Genomic DNA, 23,463 nt, shown 5'->3' on the forward strand with positions numbered 1-23,463 from the left:
GCAACTCATTTTTGCTTAGAAAGGTCTTTGGTCGAAAAGGTTAGTGAACCCTTCACACTGCTGGTAACCGGGGAGTTCTAGTAAGTTGTGAAGGACCATTCTAAAAACCTCCAAAGTAACCTGGGAACAAGTTGAACAAAAAAATTAAATATATTTTTAAAAAAAAAAAAAAAGCAAACAAGAGTGGATGAGTAACTCTTCTTCTGACGAAACCACTTCTAGTGAAACTTCGTCCAATCCATCCACTACTCCTTCTCCCATTCACACGATAATCGGTAATCCCTTCGCAATGAATAATAATAATGAAATACAACAGAGAACACTTAATGATTACCTTCACCCCACCCAAACTTCCATACCATCATGCTTCATATTTCCACCTAATATGCCAAGTCTTGGTGTCAAACCCGGCATTATTCAACTTTTGCCAACTTTTCATGGAATAGAAAATGAAAATCCATATGTGCATATTAGGGAATTTGAGGAAGTTGTTGACACTTTTTATGACCGAGCAACCATCAATGATGCGCACGCTTAAAGTTTTCCCTTCTCCTTGAAGGATAAAGCTAAAAGTTGGTTGTATTCTTTGAGATCTAGGTCTATCGGAACATGGGAAGAAATGACCAAAACATTTTGTTAAATATTTCCCTGTCCATAAGACCAACGGTTGAAAAGACAAATCTCAACATTTTCCCAAAAAGACAATGAAACGTTCTATCAAGTACGGGAGAGATTTAAAGATCTCTTAAGTCGGTGTCCACACCACGGGTACGAGAGTTGGCGCATCGTCGGCTACTTACATGAAGGCCTCACAAGTCGTGAGCGCCGGTTCGTAGAAATGATGTGCAACGGTGAGTTCCTTCAAAAGGAACCCGAAGAAGCTCTTGAGTTTCTCATTGAGCTTGCTGAAAAATCTCACACATGGAGTGGTCCAAGTCTTCTTGAAAGCACCAACGAGAAATCGACCGGTAGGGATTTACCAACTTCGGGAAGAGGACGACTTAAAGGCCCGAAGTCGAATCTTTAAAAAAGCAAATTGAAATCCTTACGACTAAAGATGGCCAAAAAGGGTGCATGGTTGCCCAAGCACAATCCGGACCAACTCGAACCTTGTTTCGTTTGTGGAGAAAATGGGCATTTAGCTAAGGGCCTTGTAGTTTACAAAGAAATGAAGGGGGTTCATGAGGAGCAATGCAATGCCTTAGGGCAATATAACAAGCCATTCTCCCATACGTACAACCACGGTTGGAGAAACCACCCGAATTTCGAGTTGGAGGAGATAACTCTAACCAAGCTCAAACATGCGGAGGACAATGGAGAAATGAGCATCAAGCTCGGCCTCCAAAGGCATATCCTACGCCTCAATACAATGCTCGACAACAAGGGAACCCCCTTGAAAGCACTATTCATGCATTCATTGAGGAACAAGCTAAAATCAATCGCCAATTAAAGGAAGATGTCCAAGAAATAAAAAGTCAATTTTCAAAATTGACGCATCATAAGCTATTTACGAGAAAGGCGGACTTCCTTCCCGGCCTCGAATTTAATGCACTGAGGGCAACACATGGCTGAAATCTCCACCTCTAATGATCCCATCGTTAAAGGGGTTAACGCCATCACAACAAGAAGTGGTAAAGCTTTGGAAGATCCATCCATCAAAACCACTACTTCAAATTCAAAAGTTGCCCACGACGGTGCAGCAGAGTAAATGGTCAAGCAAAAGTACCATTTCCCGAGGCTCTTAGACTGTTGGGAAAATTCTGAAAAGCCGTGAACTCCTTGAGCACTTGACACAAGTGAAGATTAATCTTCCTTTGCTTCACATCATAAAACAAGTGCCGGCTTATGCCAAAATCATCAAGGACTTGTGCCTTTGCTAAGAGAAAGCACCATGTCGAAGGCTGCTTTCTTGGTGAACAAGTGAGTGCGGTGATCGAACAAAGACAACGCCAAAATACAAAGATCCTGGTTGTCCCACCATTTCATGCCAAATTGGGACTCATGAAGTCAGCCAAGCTTTGCTTGACCTTGGCGCGAGTGTGAATCTCATGCCTTACTCTGTGTACTCGCAACTTGGTCTTGGAGAAATGAAGCCAACATCTGTTGTCTGCGGCAACGACAGCACATGTCAAAAAGCCTCGGGGTATCGTTGAGGATGTTCTTGTTCAAATTGAGAAATTCTATTATCCGTGGACTTCCTTGTTCTGGATACTCAATCTGTGGTCAACATGGAATCCAAGATTCCCATCATCCTTGGAAGACCATTCCTTGCCACTGGAAATGCTTTGATCAATTGTCGTAATGGTCTAATGAAAATATCATTTGGAAATATGACACTTGAGGTCAACATTTTTCACATTGGGAAACAACTTCAAGAGGATGAAGAATGTCATCAAACATTCATGATTGACAATCTTGTTTCTGAAGAGATTCAATTGCAAAGAAATTTCGTTAATCTTGATGAACTCCTCTCACGCCTTGAAAATGAAAATCCCGAGTTTTGTTGAGTACGCTCTTGCTACCGTTGATCAATTGGACACCTGAAAACGAGAGGGAAGAAATTTTGGAAGCCACACTTTGAAGCATTACCTCGTGAGAGGAAACGCTAAAAGCTTCTGTAGAAGAACCTCCCAATGTTCAATGAACCAACTTCCAAGGGTTTGAAACATGTTTTTACGGGAGATGGCCAAACCTTTCCGATTATCATCTCGTCGAACCTTCAACTTTCTCAAGAATTGCGATTACTCGAGCTACGCGAAAATACAAACTTGCGATAGGTTGGACGTTTGGCGATATCAAAGGTATTAGCCCTCGAATTTGCACCAAGAATTAATGCGGAAGAAGAAGCTATCCCACGAAGGGACCCTCGAAAGTGAACCCACCAATGAAAGAAGTGGTGAAAAATGAAGTGTTAAAACTTCTTTCTTTGCTATCATTTATCTGGTGGCCGACATGAAATGGGTCAGTCCAGTTCAGGTAGTGCCTAAGAAAGCAGGTGTTAGTGTGGTCCAAAATGAAAAAGGGGCCCTTGTTCCCACAAGAACTGTGATGTGTTGGCGTATGTGCATTAATTATCAAAAATTGAATGCTGCCTCCTGCAAAGATAATTTCCGCTCCCATTCATTGATCAAATTCTTGAGTGCGTAGCTGGTCATCGTTTCGATTGCTTTCTCAATGGTTATTCAGGTTACTATCAGATTGAGATTGCATTAGAGTACCAATAAAAGACCACTTTCACTTATCCTTTTGGAACATATGCTTTTCGGCGTATGCCATTTGGATTGTGTAATGCACCGGCTACTTTCCAAAGATGCATGATGAGTATTTTCGGTGACATGATTGAAAACACCATGGAAGTTTATATGGATGACTTAACGAGTCTTTGGAAAATCTTTTGACGCATGCCTTCTCAATCTTGAGGCTGTTTTAAAACGTTGCATCGAGAAAGGTCTTGTGCTTAATTGGGAAAAGTGTCATTTTATGGTATCTTCTGGAATTGTCTTAGGCCACATTGTTTCTGAAAAAGGGATTGAGGTTGATCAATCTAAAATTGACCTCATCTCTAAACTTCCTACCCCTAAAAACTGTCAAAGACATTCGGTCATTTCTTGGCCATCTTTGGTTTTATAGGAGGTTCATAAAGAATTTTTCAATGATTTCTCGTCCATTATGCAACCTCTAGCCAAAGATGCTACTTTTGAGTGGACCCCAAAGTGTGAGGAGTCCTTCCAAACACTTGTGAATTCACTCACTTGCTCCCATTATTCAATCACGATTGGAGTCTTCCTTTTGAAATCATGTGTGATGCCGGTAATTTCTTTGTTGGAGGTTTGTTCTTGGACAACGAAGGGAGGGGAAACCTTTTGTTGTCTACTATGCAAGTAGAACTCTTAATAGTGCTCAAATGAACTATTCCACAGGCGAAAAAGAGTTGCTTGCGGGTTGTCTTTGCTCTTGACAAATTTCGAGCTTACACGATTGGATCACCTATTACGATCTTCACCGATCCTTTCTGCCACTTAAGTACCTCCTTTCCAAAAAGGATGCTAAGGCACGCTTAATAAGGTGGATCCTTCTCTTGCAAGAATTTGACATAACAATCAAAGACAAGAAAGGTGTTGAAAATGTAGTCGCGGATCACTTGTCAGGCTTGAATTTAGTGATCCCGTGATGTCCCACCTATTCATGATGATTTCCCCAGATGAACAATTATTCGTTGTTACTAAGTTACGAGTGGTATGCGCACATTGTTAACTACTTAGTAACTGGTGAGCTCCCTTCTGAGTGGAGTTCACAAGACAAACGCAAATTCTTGGTTGAGGTGCGAAATTTCTTTTGGGATGATCCATAATTATTCAAGTATTGTCCAGGCCAGTTATGCGAAAATGCATTCCCGATGATGAGGTGTCTAGTGTGCTAAATTTTTGCCACAATGATGCTTGTGGTGGTCATTTTTACGTGAAGAAAACCATTTGCAAAAATCTTACAATGCGGTCTTTCTTGGCCCACTTTGTTCAAAGACACCAATGATTTTTGTCGCTCTTGTGTAAGGTGCCAAAAGTTAGGCTCCTTGTCCGTCGGCACATGATGCCCTTGAACCCAATTCTTGTCATTGAAGTATTTGATTGTTGGGGGATAGACTTTATGGGACCATTTCCACCTTCTTTTGGTTACCTTTACATCCTTCTTGCTTTGTGGATTATGTTTCAAAATGGGTCGAGCGGTACCTTGTCAAAATAATGATAACGCTTCAGTTGTGAAATTTTTAAAAGAAAATGTGTTATCGAGGTTGGGTACCCCTTGTGCTATCATTAGTGATCAAGGCACTCATTTGGCAACCGATCTTTTGAGGCTCTCTTGCGAAAGTACGATGTACTTCACAAAGTTGCAAAGGCCTATCATCCACAAACCAATGGTCAAGCTGAGCTAGCTAATAGGGAGATAACATTCTTGAAAAGATGGTAAATCCCGACCGAAAAGATTGGTCAACACGTGCTTCGACAAGATGCACTTTGGGCATATCGCACGCAACTTACAAGTCCCCTCTTGGGATGTCTCCTTATCGACTTGTCTATGGGAAAGCATGTCATTTTTTGTCGAACTTGAGCACAAAGCTTATTGGGCTATTAAGGCCACGAACTTCGATCTAAGTGCGGCGGTATGAGCCGAAAACTTCGATTGTACGAAATTGAGGAGTTGAGAAATGATGCTTACGATAATTCTAGGATCTACAAAGCAAAGTGAAAGTTGCTCACGATAAACGGATCTAAGAAAACATTTTGAGCCGAATCAAAAAGTACATTTGTACGATTCTCGTTTGCATCTCCACCCGGTAAGTTGAGATCGAGGTGGGCGGGTCCATATGTGGTGAAACAAGTATTCCCCGACGGTTGTTGAAGTCGAGGACCCAGCGATGGGAGAATTTTTCGGAGTCAATGGCCGAGAGGCGAAACATTACATTGAGAGTGTGAGCCTTGTTGAAGAGGTCCTTCTTGAGGACCCAGTTATACAACTCGAAATGTTTATTTTCCTATCTATATATTATAGTATTTTATTTTATTTTTATTTTTGTTTTTGTGTTTTTGTATTTTTGTATTTTCTATGTTTGTTTTGGATTCTTGTTATCGGGTTATCTCCACTCTCACCGTGCATATTATCGTCGATCGGGTGTACTCTTTTCCCTTTATCTTTTTCATTTCATATTTTTTGTGACATTGAGGACAACTTGTCTAATTTTGAGTTGGGGGTGGTGAGCTGCGAGTGAGCGTTCATTTAGAGAATTATAATTGTCTTGTTGAATTTTTTAAGTCAATTTTTTTCAAAATTATCCAAGCATGATAGTAAAATTTCAGTTTGAGTCAATATTTGCTATATTTTGTTACCAAGTTGTGATTTTCAGAGTTCTTTTGTGCACTTTCCAAACATGTGGTAAAATGGTTGTTAACACATATAGTTGAGAAAAATTTTGAGTGTAAAGTTTTTCATTTTTGGTGAGTTGTGAGAGTTGAGAAAATAACTTTTTGAACTTTCATTGATCATTTGAGTTGGTAAAGTTAAACTTTTGGAATTTCAAACATGACATTTACTAGAGGGATTAATTTATTGTCAAAAGAGCCTTTGTGTTTATTTCTTTGTAACTTTATTGTATTTCTTTATATCTTTATTTTTATATGCTGTCTCTTGTCAAAAAAAAAAAAAAAAAAAAAAGAGAAGAAAAAAAGTAAAAAAAAAAAAATCATCAAAAAAATATATATAATGAAAAAAAAAAAGAAAAGAACAAGAGCAACATCATTTTATTTTGATTTTCAAGTAGTCTCCATCTTTTAAAAAAAATAAAAATAGCAAAAGTAACATTATTTTATTTCTATTTTCCTCCATTCTTTCCATATTTAAAAAAAAATCACGTTAGTTTATTTTAATTCCAAAAAAAAAAAAAAAGAGAAGCATCAAATGTCTCTCTAAAAAAAATTGTTATTATATTTCTTTATTTATTAGTTGGTTAATTGACTCTTTATTTTGTGAGTTTTTGATGTAAATCCCAAAAGTTATTTGTCATTTGAATTCTATTGGTTTGATATGTCTATCTTGTGATCAATATTTGTTCAAATTGCTTGTCCTAAAAAGTTTATACTCTCTCATTTGTGTGTTAATTGCTACATTTCTAACTCCAACGAGTATCATCCTTCCATTTACAAATACTTTCAATACCTGTAAGGAAATTGGAGTTGAGATCTTTAAACTTTGAGATTTTTCGATACTATTTGTGTTATGACTTGAAATAAAATAAATACGGTTTGGTGCACACACACACGGCTACTGTTGTTACAATGAAATAACACTGATAGCAATCTTTAACTCTCTACTAATATTTTGAAAATGCTTGGATATTTTTGCGTGATTTGACTTGTTTATTCAATTCGATTATTCTTTTTCTCCGCTTGAATTGCTAGGGACTAGCAATAAGCTAGTTGGGGTTGTGATTAGTGGTTAAAAATACACTTTTATTTATTTTAAATGATAAAATAAATTGAGTTTTAATTGATATTTTCATGAAATTATTGTAATATATTTTATAAATGAAAATATTTGATTTTGATTCAATTTATGTCTTTCTTGTAGGAATTAAAGTGTATTTTTGTTGAAAGAAAAGAGGAAGGAGCAAAGTTGAAAAGAAATGAAGAAAAAAATGACATTTTTGTTGAAGTCCAAAGCAACCCAACCCAAAAAGGTTAAGCCTAGGCCCATGAAGCTCATCATCAATTTTGTCTCTTCAAAGCATGTGATGCAATGATGATAAATCTAGGTCATCATCAACCTATTTTCCTCTTCCACACTCAGCCTTCATCCAAAAGAGTAGAAGTCAAAATCCTGCAATGATAACAAAAATAATATTAATTTTATTTTTGATTTGAAATGTCAAATTTAATCTTAATATTTATTTTATAATCCCAAATTTTTATTTATTTATTTTTAGTCCTTTTATGGCTCTATAAATAGGAGCTCATTTTAGTAATTGAGTGTGTAATTTTTAGTGTAGAAAAACTATAGCAAAATTCTCTCAACTTTTCTTCTCATCTTTTCTCTTTAGAAATTTTATGAGAATGATTAGCATAATGGCCTAATCTTCCTTGGAAGGTTAGGGATGATTCCATATGCAAAGTGAGGGTTATTTTGTATCTTTGATTCACTTTTGTTGTAATGTTTATTTGAGTAATGCAAGTTCATATTCCACTTTTATTTTTATGTTCTTCTTCCATCTATACTATCTATGCTATTATACTAAATATATATATAGACTTAGTCATGCTCTTTCTATATATTTTTATTTAGTGATTATAGTAATGGTAGTATTGCTCATTTCTATCTTTTATGTTAATTTTTATTTACTTTTTGTTAAATGATATATAGGTTTAGTCATGCTCTCCCTATGTGTCTAAAAATTAATAAAAGTAATATTAATGTTCATTTCCTTCACTGTCACCTCCATCTCCATCTCTATCTCTTTGTCATTATTTTTACTAAAAATATATAGGATTAGTCATGCTCTTTCTATGTGTTACTATTTAGTAAAAATAATATTGATGTTTAGTTTTATATTTAATCTTTTATTGCATTATTGCTTGATGTATAATGTCATTTCTAGGTTCTACATAAGATTAAATTATTTCTTTTATTTTTAAGAACTTGTATACTCAAAATATAATGAACTTTAATGTTACATCATTTGTGTCAACTTAGTGAATCAAAGGTACAAAATAGCTAAACAAGCATATGGATGATTCTTGAAGCCTTTCTCTCTTTTACTATTGATTACACATCTATTTGCTTTCTTTTAATATTTATTATCAAATTAAAAATCACAAAATCATTGGTTACTATTATCACTTATTATTAACCTTTTGTTTTTATTTTTCTACTAACGCTTTTGTCCATAATCACCTTCCTGTGGAATCGACCGCCCGATCTATACTACAACCACCGCTAGTGGAAGTCACATTTGGGCGTTAAACAATTATGATGCGTTTAGATTCTCTGAAAAAATTGGTAATTTTTTTATCCGGATTGGATGAGTTATGAGATTTCCAAACTCGGACAGGGAGTTTCGGGCCATCCGATTTATGCAGTTTTAGGACGGCCTTTTAGTTTGATTTTTGTTGAGAATTTGATTGAGGTTTCTGCATAAAATATGTTAATTATGATGTTTTTAGGTTCCTGACAAAATTTGGTAATGTTTGGATCAGTATTGGATGAGTTATAAGATTTCCAAACTTGGACAAAGAGGTTTCGAGCCATCCGACAGAGAGGTTTCGAGCCATCCGATTTAAGCAGTTTTAGGACGGCCATTTAGTTTTATTTCTGTTGAGAATTTGATTGAGGTTTCTCCATGAAAAATGTTCATTGTGATGTTTTTAGATACCCTAAAAAATTTTGTAAGGTTTGTCTTAGAATTTCAAGAGTTATGTAAGTTTTAAAATGGGATAGTGGACTTTCGGGCCATCCAATTTAGGTAGAATTTTGGGGTCCATTTTAAGATATTTCTCAAGATCCCAATTGAGTGTTTTCTCAATACTTAGGGTACTGACATGATACATATCAATAAGGAAACTTTTAGTTGTCAATTTAAGTCCCCGAAAGTGTTAGGGCAACATTTATTGGTTTTTCTAGAAATGTAACTTAGGGCCTTCGATTACGAGCAGCTATTTCTACTAAGGTTGACCGGCACACCTGAAATCAAAATTGAGGTAAGACTAGTATAATCTACATATATGTGTACATGTTTATGTATATGTTTGCCACATGTATGACATATCCGTTAGAACGATATTTGGTGTATATATGATTGCATCTTGATATCGTGAATGTATGTGATTGGCAATTCAAAAAGTATGAACCAATGCTACCAATACTAGTATGCCAAAAAACTGAGTGCATGTGGTATTATGGTTGGTTATACTTCGAAAGCATGAACTACTGCTACTAACACTAGTACACCAAAATACTGAGTGCATATGGTATTATGGCTAGTTGTACTTATAGTATGGATTGATGCTACCAACACTAGTACGACTAGAGTACTGAGTGCATGTGGTATTATGGTCAATTATACTATGGTCAAGAATGTTCGAGACTCAATTATACATGTTTGCATGGTTTATGACTTGTTGATAGGTGTATGGGCACTTAGTCGTAGGTCGTTTATATATTTATATTTTATGTTTTTTTTACTGAGTTTGTCGACTCACAGATGCTTTGTTATGTGCAGGTAAAGGCAAAGCTGTTGTTGAACAACAGTGAGTTTTGAGCTAGATGAAGATTGTATATATCAAGACAGTTCGACCTGGAGTGTTGGATCTTCGGGACAACTAGGTTTCACAATTTTGTAGTCGTTGTGCAACATCTTTTGATTATGTAAAGTCCAAAAATGTAGATACGGGATCCTAGATCTTATAAATGTAATACAGTATATGTTTATTTATTAAAGTTTAAATTTTATCACTTTTGATAAACCCTTTGATTAGAAAAGGTTGCACAATAATTTTGAAAAGCACTGTGGCACGCCTAAACTTGTAGGGTGTTACAATGATGCTACAAGAAGTCTACACGGAAGAAGAAGTGGAAAAAGCTTTTTTCCAACTTCCCCTAGACAAAGCACCCGGAATTGATAGTTTTAATACGAACTTTTACCGAAAGAGTTGGTCTTTTGTTAAGCATGATGTGGTGGCTGCTGTCCTCCATGCCCTTAACGAAGGTGGTGATATTACCCCTCTCAATCAAACCCTCATCACTCTTATTCCCAAGGTTAAGCATCCCATCTCGGTTGAAGATTTCAAACTTATTAGCCTTTGTAACATCACATACAGAATCATGTCCAAAGCGATCGCTAATAGGTTAAATTTGGTCCTCGATAAATTAATATCCCCCAATCAAAGTGCTTTCCTCCAAGATCGACTCATCTCTGACAATAATATTGTGGCTCAAGATATCACCCATTCCATAAAGCTTAAAACTCGTGGTAAAAAGGGATGGATGGCCTTGAAATTGGACATGGCAAAAACTTTCGACAAAGTTGAACGGAATTTTATTAGAGCCATAATTAAAAAATTCAACTTTTCCCGAGTTTTCATCAATCTCGTTCTCAACTGTCTCACAACAGTCACTTTTCAATTTAATGTCAATGGTCAGATCTCGGGTACTGTCATGCCCACGACTTAAGCTTTTCAAGTAAATCCCCTCCTGAAATCCCATCCCCGTCTTCTCCATCCCCTTGGTGGAAAACTCTTTGGCATCTCAATCTCCCTCTAAGTTGAAACACTTTACGTATAAAGCCTTCCACATCTACTCTTCCAACTAAAAAGAACATATCCTTTAGGAAGATTACCCACTCCCCTTTATGTGACCGATGTAATAGAGAGGTGAAATCAATCCCTCATGGCTTGTTCTATTGCAAGAGAATTCGAAGAGTATGGAAATGTAGTATTTTCTATCCCTATTGATTTATTTCTACTACTGCTTATTTTCATGAAATTGCTTATAATATTTATTCTAACATGAACAAAGAAGAAGCAGAGCTTTTCCTTTATATTTCTTAGTTTGTTTAGCATAACAAGAATAAAGAGATTAAGCATCAAACAACAGATCAATCTCATGCCATTCCCTTCAGCTCGCTGGAAACTACTTGGTAGAATACAAAGCTACATCGACTATCCATAACACAACAGGTCGCGAAGCCAATGCTGCTACCACAATAACTTGAATTCCCCCTCGTGGCCTCCTCAAGCTTAACACGGACGCGACTTGCTCGCATGATCACAACAAAGCAGGTCTGGGTGGTGTAATTCACAACAGTGAATGCGGAGTTGTTATAGCGATCGCCCTCCCTCATGCCTGGAGCGGAGACACTGCAATCCTTGAAACAAAGTCTATACTCAAATCGCTTCACTGGTGCCTTGAAGAATGTTTCCCTATCCATTAAATTGAAACTGACTGTAAAATGATTATAAATGCTTTAGCAGCCACCAAAGAAGACATCTCCCTATTTGGAGACCTCATCAAGCAAATTAATTCGGCTTTATCTCACTTTGCCAATGCCTCAATCACTCATGTCAATCACACAGCTAATACTTTTGCTCACAAACTTGCAAAATTAGCTTTGGGGTTAGATGAAGTTACAATTTAGATTAGAGATGACTCTTGTAACTTAGCTGCTCTCTTCTTCCCTTAAGGGCATCCCTTTTTTTAAAAAAGAATTATGATTTGGTAGCTATAAGTCAATCTCTTTGTCATTTTCTTAAAACAATCAGGATACGAAGTTTAGAAAGAGTCTTATTATTCTGTTGCAATTACTTAAATAAATTAAATTATGTTTACAGTAAATTCATTAGAAATATGTTTTAAGAGTTTATTATGTTTATTTGTTATTAAATATATAAAATTATGAAATAATTAAAGAAACTGTTAAGCTATTCCTAACAATTGGTTCACAAGAGCCTTGATAATCACCTAATTGATTCATAAATACAATAGAACCTCTATTTAAGAATACTCTATTCAAGAATAACCTCTAATTTGTTATAAAAAAATCAAGTCCCGATTTGGGCCGGTTATAAATAAGAATAACCTCTAAATTATAATTAGTTATACATTTTCTAAGTCCCGTATTTACAAAGTATACCTCTATATAAGATTAATTACATCTTAATAAAATATATACATGTATTTTGTAAATTTATTTATGTAAATTAATAATTTTATTTTAAATTATAATACATGTATGAAATTATATTTACTCTAAAATATTTCTATTATGATATAGTATTAATGATTATTTATTGTTATTATTGTTACATTGATATTTTTTTCATTTTTTAATTTTTTTTTTCTAGTGTAACTCTATTTAGTTATAACCTCCCAATTAGAATATGATTGACTTGGTTCTAAGTGTATTCTTGGATGGAGATTCTACTGTATGTTTAAAATAAATTTTGATGTATCCTTGCATGTTTGGATTAATTTTTGTTGTTTTATGATGCAAATTTTATCTTATGTAAAAAATTTGTAATTTTTTTCGTTATTTTGATTAAAGTTAAGTATAATACTTTTTTTAGTTATTTTGATTAAAGTTAAGTATAATATTTTTATTTAGTGAAAAATATATAATACATATACATTTTAATATACTGTACTTGTTGATTTTGGTGAGAAAATTGCACAAAATAGAAACTGGCTCAAGTGGTATGCTGGAGAGTAAGGGTGTACGTGTTGGAATTTATTTTACCAGGATCTTAGATTTACTCACAAGTATGTTGTTTAACACCCTAAATATGAACTTTCTAAAACGATAAATAAACACATATAAAGTTAAGAAAACCTTACATTGATGCAGCGAAATTAATGTCTCCTTCCACTCAGATCTCTAACCCTTGTATCCTTTCTGTCGCAGAGTATTATCAAGATCTGAGCCCGAATGTCCTTCTCTTTGTGTGTGATCCTTCACAGTCTTCCAATCTATGATTGAGTTACCACTTGCTGTGTGTGGGCACTTACTCTATCACTAAGGTTCGAAATTTATGAAGAAGAAACGAGAGAGAGAGAGAGAGAGAGAGAGAGAGAGAGAGAGAGAGAGAGAGAGAGAGAGAGAGAGAGAGAGAGAGAGAGAGAGAGAGAGAGAGAGAGAGAGAGAGAGATTTCGGCTATAAAGAGAAAAGGGAAGGCTCAGTTTTTCTGAAGAGAGAATTTTCTGACAAAAAAGCTTATGAAAACTTGTGAAACTTATTATTTGACTGAGCCATCACTTTCTATTTATAGGCAACTACTAGGTTTAGGTTAGGAATTATTTGGCATTAAAATAATGAAAATATCAATTTGAAAAACCACTCCAAGTGGCCGGCCATGGTGTGTAATGGGCCCCACTTGGATTTTGCAGTTTTCACAAATTTTATTTCTATTTTCTCAAAAAATGCCAATTTTCCAATTCTAACCATTTAAATGCCAAAACTAATTATATAATAACTAAAATAGATTATTAAATAATATTTTCATTTAATTTAATTATTAATAAGACATATATAGTCTATTAATAAATAAATAAACCTAGAAACTCTTTTCTTTACAATTTCGCCCCTGCTTAGTGAAAATTCACAAATCAGACATAGTCTAACTTTAGAATTATAATTGATTAATCACAAATCAATTATTGAGTCTTACAAGCAGTATAGTCTCAACTAGAATGGGGACCATGGATCTATATGCTGAGCTTCCAATAAGTGAACCGAATTTACTAAGTAAATTCCTACTTATTAATTCTTCGTTGAATCCACTCTTAGAACTTAGAATTGCACTCTCAGACTTATATAGAGCATATTATGTGTCTTACGATATAGATATGCTATCTCATTTAACCATTGTTATAATCTTATTGTGATCAAAGATCCTCTATATAGATGATTTACATCGAGATGGGATAATTTTACCGTTCTCACCCCTCAATGTATTTTGCCCCTTAAAACACTTAGCTACCTATAAATGATGTTTAGTGATCTAAGAATTAGTCACTTAAACAAGAGCTCATCCATTTACTTCTATTTAGCTAAGCTCGAAGGGAATCATCACTTGATTACTATACACCAGTAGAAGCTATAGATTCCATATTTATGTTCAGCACTCCCACTCAATCATACTATCATGTTCCCAAAATATACGTATCACCCTGACCCAAAAGTAGGCTTAACTAATAAATCAAAGAACATGAATAGTACTCCTGAGTTGAGCCTAAGCATATCAGGATTTAGATTTTTTTTTTATCTTAATATTAACTACTGATATTGACTTGGAAAGATATAACAGTAAGTTTATAATATCTTAACTAAGTTGCAATATCGCTCCAGTCCAATGTATACTCCATACATTCGAAACTAGTATACTTTACTAATGTCCTGGAAAGAACATAACACTTACTCCAAGTGTAAGTACACATCATCGTTGATCATCACATTAATGTAAATCCAAAACACTGATGAAACAGGGACTTAGTCTTTTGATTCATATGATCACAATCACATTCCACTGTGTTGACGATACTGTAATTGTGAATAAACATATGATCTGGATTTAACTGATTTTGTGTGTAAATGTAATAAACATATTAAACCATTAGCATGTAAAATTCATGCAAACATAAATCACTTCAAATTTCTTATATTGATTACTAATCAGATTGTAAAGAGTTTTATTTAGGGCATAAAACCCAACAAACTCCCACGTGCACTAACATAAAACAAAGTGTGCAAATAAGTCAATCTGATGTCTTGATCTTCAGATCAAGTGTAGTATATTTGAATCCACCCAAACTTCTGGAAACTAGTTCATAAATACATTTATGAAACATTCTTTACTATATGCATTACTCATCAAGGGATACTGAAATCCTTACTATTTTAAAGTACATCTGAATAAACAGAAGACATATCTCTCATATTTTAAAATATGGAATTGAGATAATACAGTGTAGACTTTTCTTCAGTACTATAACTTTCTGGTAATTTCGAATTTATAAAGTTATATATCTTCTCTGGTAGAGCTTGAATTATTATAGAATAACTCCTCCACCCCCAAAGTAGCCACCATCTCATAATTTCGAATGAGTTGGTGAAGATACAAGGATAACTGATATACAGTTCCTTAATATCTAACATATAGATCACTTTCATAAATCTTTCTTGAATATCTTTTAATGTTCCATATTAAATTACATCTCAGATAGCTCCCACTCAATAGCAGATGTCTTGTTAAATAATGCATTTAACCTCTTTATTGTTTGGAGAGTTATCTAGTTGTGACTTATTGTATTAGTCTGAAACATTAAGTTTCTTTTAAGACTAAATCATCAACATAGCAGACTAGTATTTGAAGTAAAAAATACTTGCCAGAGATTAAGTAATCAAAATTAAGATACCATAAAATGATATGAGAATTAAGAATTCTTAGTTCATGTCATTCGAATAGACTGAACTAGAGTTCTTTATCTTATTCTCATAATTCTGATAAGTTATATCTTTCCATGTGAATGGTTAGATTTGCTTTTCAGTAGTGTTCTTAAGTTTCTATCACAAGTGTCAACCTAATGAAGATGGGTATAGAATTTTAAAATTCTCCCACTCAATTAAGGTAGTGTGAAACATTATCAAAGAACTTTTATAGGTATCAATTTTTACTATAACAGTAAAACACAAATGGAACATACAATCAAGATCAAGGATTTATATTGATAATAGCTAATTCATTATATTACTTCTATGTTTAAAGAAAATATGTGTTACATAGGGTATTGTGGAAAAATTCCACCCCTAAGTATATAGAGATTATGATCCACCCCTAAAGGTTGTAAAGATCATGATTCTCTAAGTGTGATAGAGTTTATGTGGAGTTGAATACAATCCAGAGTTCATTAGATATAAGAGATCGTTGAACTGCATAGTTTTCTTAACTTTTTTCCACCCCTATCAGATCAAAAGATCCTTTTATTAAACAAATTCTTAATAATTGTATTAGAATTTACAATTATTAATAAACATAGAAATAATTTCTAGTGTTTATTTAATATAACTCTATGAAGAGTTGTAAATATTATAGAATTTGCATCAATAATAAAAACACTTACACATACAAACATACAAATATAATGTGGTAATAGATAAAGTAAATGAAGCTCAATCTCATAAACTGCAATTTGTTTGAATAGAAAATAAAATAAACTTTATTAATAATAATAATAAAAATATTGCAAAAATATGAGAAAAACAGGGATAAAAATCCCTAACTAAAATTCGAAATCCAAATTGTCTTTAAACTAAAATAATTAATTCAAAATTAGATAATTGAGCTTTATCTTCATCTTGGACGATCTTCACCCTTTATCCAGCTTTCCGATCCAACTCATGAAGATAACATCTGAGTTCAAGTAGCTTGGCCTATAAGAAAAAGAAACAAATAAACAAAGTTAGTCCAGAATCATAAATCCAATTGGATACTAATTCACTAAAACTCTTAAAGTTTATAGAAAGAAATACCTTGTTTCTTTGCAAGAAGTTTAGGACATTGGGGTTTCCAATGACCTTTCTCATTGCAGTAGAAACACTTTCCTTTGAGTGTATCACCAGAAGCAGCAGCCTTTTTGTTTTTCATGGCTTTTGCACGCTTCTTGGTACTTTTCCACTTCTTCTTCGATTTGGGTTTAGAAACAGAGGCAACATTTGCTTTCGGTTTGACCGTCCCATTACCATTCCCAGAATTTTGAGGCTTACTCCCTTTCTTCTTGGGTCCTCTAATCAAATTTTCATATGTCTGAAGGTCATTGACTAACTCGTGAAAGTCTATGTCCTTTTTATTCATGACATAATTTGATGTATAGGGCAGAAATGCTGGAGTCAGACTATTCAAGATAAGGCTTACTTGAGTAGTGTGATCCAATGCAGCACCATGATCCTGGGCTTCTTGGAAATAACTTGCCATGAGGAGAACATGATCACGCACGTTTTGATGGGGTTCCATCCGTACATTGATATATTTCTTAGTCGCGTCAAAGCGAGACTGAAGAGATGCCCTACCGAATAGCTCAATTAACTTCGTCATTACTTCAGCAGCCTTTTCGGTTTTAGAATACCGAGTTTTAAGGGTGTCAACCATGCTGGAAAGCATAAAGTATAGAGCTTTGTCATTTGCTTTCTGCCAACGCTCATACTTTTCTTTCACAGCTTTGGATGCATTGTCCCCCGGCACTTCTGGAGACGGCTCAGTTAACACAAACAAGGCACTTTCTCCTATGAGAGCAATGTTAATGTTCTCATTCCATTTAGGAAAGTTAGATCCATTTAGCTTATTTTCGGTCAACAGTGATAACATGGAATTCATCATGGTTATACAGGATACTATAAAATAATAAATAGAAATCAATAATGGTTTAACACAAAATCCAATTCGGAAATTATAAGCACATAGCATGTAGGAATGATAAGAGAAAAGACCAAAAAAAAAATTCAATTTTAAATAATTTCCAAGGTTTTTCAACAAACTGATATCAGTGTCCCGTTTAGGCGAGAGTCAAAGCTACCATCCATTGAATAGAGTTGTCAGCTCATCTAAAATGTTAAACATTCTAGCAACCTTTTATTCGATCAAGATTGGAATCTAGCGTTGTCCCGTTTAGGCGAGAGTCAAGGCTATTCTATCTTATGAGCTTCTACCATTGTTTCATATTTTACAAGTCAAATATGGTCGCCACCATTAGGGTGATCCATACCATATAAAACACTTACAAACTACTTATCTTTCGAGATTAAACGATGCGAAATTGCTAATGAACGTTCCTCCATTAGGGAGGATTACTCACTAAAACAAACGTGATGTAAAACCAACAATGGAGATCGAATATCTTAATAATAATAAAGTTCATTCTTTAAAATGTATTTTCTTTATTATTCTAATAAAATATATTCATTAAATTTCGAACTTAGAATTAAAAATTCTAAATTAGAATTTAATTTAATATTTATAAAATTATACTTAGATGGTGATTGAAATAAAATGAATTATTTCCATCTTAGTAGTAATTTTGATATATAAATATTAAGAAAATTAATTTAAGTTGTATTAATTTAAATTAATTTGCAACTTAAAATAAATTTTCATAAGAATATATTTATTGTATTTTGAAAAAGAAAGTATAAAACTATACTATTTTTCGAAAATACTTAAATAATAAATACTTAGAAAAAATACTTCAAGCAAAAATATCACCTATCTAGATTTTCCATTGACTAATTAATTCAATTTCTAATAATATATTTTAATTCATTTATTCTAAATTAATCAATAAATGAAAAAATCATTGATTTAAGTTGGTCTAAGAATTAATTAAAATAAATAATTAATTTACAACTCAATCTATTTTTCAAGATAAGTTAAAAATCATCTTGCATAATTAAAATGCAATTTCGAAATTGATTAATAAAATAAAGAAAAAATATATTTTGAAAATTATTTAAATTTAAGTTGAAAAAATAAATTTCAACTAAAAAAAATAATTTTCTATTTAATTAAGTGTCATGAAAAATAAATATTTAAGTATGATGATGAAAATCAACTTAGATATTTAATTTTTCAATTTCATTAAATGTATTAAATTCAAGAAATAAATAATTAAGTGCAGAGAAGGCTTAATTATGAATCTCTAGTTTAATACTAGGAAAAAATATACTTAAATAAAATTGTACCAAAATTAATTATTTAAATAATTAATTTCATGTGACAGTCAGTAATCCCGTGATCCGTAAGGGGAAATACCGGGTAAGTTGTGCAATCTCACATCGCTTGGGGAAGGTCAAGTGGGATGATTCAGAGACTGTGTAGGTATGGGACTACACAGTTGAAGAGAGCTGAAATGGATTGATTGGTACTACCTATATCAACAAGGTGCATCTTGTTTTTCGGTAGCCCATCTCGAAAGAACTCCACAGTTAAGCGTGCTTGGCCTGGAGCAATTTCAAGGATGGGTGACCTCCTGGGAAGTTTTCCAGAATGCGTGTGAGTGAGGACAAAGCACGCTGAAAACACTCGTGTTGGTCTGTAGGGTCAGTCATCAATCCAGGAAGCAGCCAGAGTGGCGTACTCGTGTATAAGAGCCATTCATTCTGTGGGTGTAAGGGCCCAATGGAGGCTTGAAGCGGGGACGTTACAAATGGTGATTGTGGTCGACGAGGACGTCGGACCCCGTAAGGGGGGGTGATTGTGACAGTCAGTAATCCTGTGATCCGTAAGGGGAAATACCGGGTAAAATGTGCAATCCCACATCGCCTGGGGAAGGTCAAGTGGGATGATTCAGAGACTGTGTAGGTATGGGACTACACAGTTGAAGAGAGCTTAAATGGATTGATTGGTACTACCTATATCAACAAGGTGCATCTTGTTTTTCGGTAGCCCATCTCGAAAGAACTCCACAGTTAAGCGTGCTTGGCCTGGAGCAATTTCAAGGATGGGTGACCTCCTGGGAAGTTTTCCAGAATGCGTGTGAGTGAGGACAAAGCACGCTGAAAACACTCGTGTTGGTCTGTAGGGTCAGTCATCAATCCAAGAAGCAGCCAGAGTGGCGTACTCGTGTATAAGAGCCATTAGTCCGTGGGTGTAAGGGCCCAATGGAGGCTTGAAGCGGGGACGTTACATTTCATAATGTATAATATTTTCCCATTGAATATTAGAAATAATAAGTAGTCTAGAAATAACTATCTAGAAAATATCTTATTTGACTAAGTATCTTTCCAACAAAAATTTGAAAAAATATCTAATTTTAAGTTGCATAGAAAAAATCTAGAACTTAAATATTTTCAAATTTAAATTTAATTAAATATCAAAAATTAAGTTGTAACCACTTAATTTGGAAAATATTCTATTTTAAGTTTAAAACTAACTTAAAAAATATCTTAAGAATCTTTAATAACTAATGCCTAGGATTCCTCAACTTAATTTTAAATTTAAATAAAATATTCAAATTTAAGTTAGATATGAAAAATCAGTTAAAATAACTTATTTATAACCTAAATAGGAATATTTAATTAAATAAGCTCCAGAAAGAATCTAGTTAGTTAAAATTCTTTATTTAATTAAATACAAGAAAAATACAAATAGTTTATCTAGAAATAATATCTAAAATTAAAAGTATTTTTCTTAAAATTAACTTTAAAAAATTAAAATGAAAATAAATTTCATATATTTTAAAAGTTAATTATGTTGCTAATCAATTTTATTAGGTTAAACTATTTTAATTAACCTAGCACAGTTGTTCAAATCAGGCAAATGTGTCTTCACAATTTGGGTAGTTCATGTGAGGGGGAGCTGGGTTCAGTATGTCGTACCCACTTCTAATGGCCCCCAACTCTCACACAAGGCCCAAAAGAGAGGAATTTAACCTTAAAATAAATAACGGTTATTAATTGAATAGGTCCAAAAACTAAATGAACCTAAATAAAATCTATCATGGTGTGACATTTTATTTAGCAACAACCTATATGCATCTATATAATAAAATAAACATATAGGCTCACACAGGCACACATTTGGATGGATCCTATCATGTTGCTAGGTCATACACAGATGAAAGAAGATTGTAAAATTTACCTGTTACAAATTATTTACTTGACCAAGGGAGCCATGAGTTAAAATCAGATCATTAGATCTGTCAACAAGTTAACCATGGCTATTTGCAATCAAGCAATAATAGGTTTTAAAAACTTACAAACAGGCTAAAACACATACTCCTGCAACAAGGTTAGCTGGATAATTAGATGTAGGATTTATTTAATTTTAAATAATTAAATTTCGAAAAAATAATTAAATAATAAAAAAAATTTAATTTTCGAAATTAAAAAAAAAAATTTGTTTTCGAAATTAATAATAAAATAATATTTAAAATTAAACCTACAATTTTGAAAAATTAGGTTTCAACTAACCTAAATATCATTTCAAAACTTCCTAACTACTTTTAAAAATTAAATGTTATTTTATAAATAAAAATTAAATAAAAATTAAAAAAGATAAATAAATATCTTTTTCAGATTTTATGATTTAATTTAAATAAATAAAATAACAAAATTTAAAAGTTAGCAAAATATCTTACATCTATTTAAAATATCATGATTATAGTTATCTTATTTTAAATTTAAATAAGGTCAAATTATTTAAAAAAAAAATTAATTTAAAAAATTTAAAATCTGACCTTAAATTTAAAAAATAAGATAAGATATAATCAAATTTAAAAATAAGATAGATAATTAAGCAAAAAGATAGATATTTACTATTTTCAAATTACACTAATATTATGAATTAAATTAAAAAAATATTAATTAATTTAATTATGATATTTAGAATTAAAATAGGAATAGTAAATGTCTAAATACAAAACTACACAAAAAATCGGAAGTTAAATCCATGAAATAGCATGAAAAATCGAAGTAAAACGAAAAAAATGCGAGTTGTACGGACAGTATCAGCATATTGTCCGCGCGCGCACGTTGGGGTTGCCTGCCGAGAAAACTCGCCACAGGGGGGAGTTTGCAGCATTTACGCGCGCGGATGGGGTGGGTTCAGACAGGCGCTCGGTCGAGCACCTGTCTGAACGCGTGCTGTCCGAGGGTGTCACCCTCGTCCGCGCACGTAGGTGAGTACATCATCCCTGATTTTTTTTTTCGAATCTTTAAAAAATCATAACTAATTCAAATTAAATCAAAATTGAGTTCAGTAAAAAAGTAAATTGCTTAATTTTTTCCATACTATCCAATAAAGATAATTCTAGAAACAGAATTTTAATTATTTTTCACGAAAATTCACAAACATCAATCAATCATCATATAACACTCAGCACAACATGAAACCATCCAAATAACAAACAATCGTTTTAAAGTTCAAATTTCTTGCAAGCAAATCAATTACCATGACTCTGATACCAGTTGTTGGAATTTATTTTACCAGGATCTTAGATCTACTAACAAGTATGTTGTTTAACACCTTAAACATGAACTTTCTAAAACGATAAATAAACACATATTAAGTTAAGAAAACCTTACATTGATGCAGCGGAATTAATGTCTCCTTCCACTTAGATCTCTAACCCTTGTATCCTTTCTGTCGCAGAGTATTATCAAGATCTGAGCCCGAATGTCCTTCTCTTTGTGTGTGATCCTTCACAGTCTTCCAATCTATGATTGAGTTACCACTTGCTGTGTGTGGGCACTTACTCTATTACTAAGGTTCGAAATTTATGAAGAAGAAAAGAGAGAGAGAGATTTCGGCTATAGAGAGAAAAGGGAAGGCTCAGTTTTTCTGAAGAGAGAATTTTCTGACAGAAAAGCTTATGAAAACTTGTGAAACTTATTATTTGACTGAGCCATCACTTTCTATTTATAGGAAACAAATAGGTTTAGGTTAGGAATTATTTGGCATTAAAATAATGAAAATATCAATTTGAAAAACCACTCCAAGTGGCCGGCCATGGTGTGTAATGGGCCCCACTTGGATTTTGCAGTTTTCACAAATTTTATTTTTATTTTCTCAAAAACGCCAATTTTCCAATTCTAACCATTTAAATGCCAAAACTAATTATTTAATAACTAAAATAGATTATTAAATAATATTGTCATTTAATTTAATTATTAATAAGACATGTAAAGTCTATTAATAAATAAATAAACCTAGAAACTCTTTTCTTTACAATTTCGCCCCTGCTTAGTGAAAATTCACAAATCAGACATAGTCTAACTTTAGAATTATAATTGATTAATCACAAATCAATTATTGAGTCTTACAAGCAGTATAGTCTCAACTAGAATGGGGACCATGGATCTATATGCTGAGCTTCCAATAAGTGAACCGAATTTACTAAGTAAATTCCTACTTATTAATTCTTCGTTGAATCCACTCTTAGAACTTAGGATTGCACTCTCAGACTTATATAGAGCATATTATATGTTCCACGATATAGATATGCTATCTCATTTAACCATTGTTATAATCTTATTGTGATCAAAGATCCTCTATATAGATGATTTACATTGAGATGGGATAATTTTACCGTTCTCACCCCTCAATGTATTTTGCCCCTTAAAACACTTAGCTACCTGTAAATGATGTTTAGTGATCTAAGAATTAGTCACTTAAACAAGAGCTCATCCATTTACTTCTATTTAGCTAAGCTCGAAGGGAATCATCACTTGATTACTATACACCAGTAGAAGCTATAGATTCCATATTTATGTTCAGCACTCCCACTCAATCATACTATCATGTTCCCAAAATATACGTATCACCCTGACCCAAAAGTAGGCTTAACTAATAAATCAAAGAACATGAATAGTACTCCTGAGTTGAGCCTAAGCATATCAGGATTTAGATTTTTTTTTTATCTTAATATTAACTACTGAT

General features: G+C 33.3%; 1 non-coding gene across 1 annotated transcript; it reads right to left on the bottom strand.

Annotated features, from left to right (window-relative positions):
• Positions 1–664: 664 nt before the first annotated feature.
• LOC133037590 (small nucleolar RNA R71) lies at positions 665–768 on the bottom strand. The gene has a single exon (XR_009687680.1). It is a non-coding gene; the product is annotated as a small nucleolar RNA R71 (small nucleolar RNA).
• Between the last annotated feature and the right edge of the window lie 22,695 nt (positions 769–23,463).

This window comes from Cannabis sativa, chromosome 4 (assembly GCF_029168945.1).
Source record: "Cannabis sativa cultivar Pink pepper isolate KNU-18-1 chromosome 4, ASM2916894v1, whole genome shotgun sequence".
Classification (NCBI taxonomy): Eukaryota; Viridiplantae; Streptophyta; class Magnoliopsida; order Rosales; family Cannabaceae; genus Cannabis; species Cannabis sativa.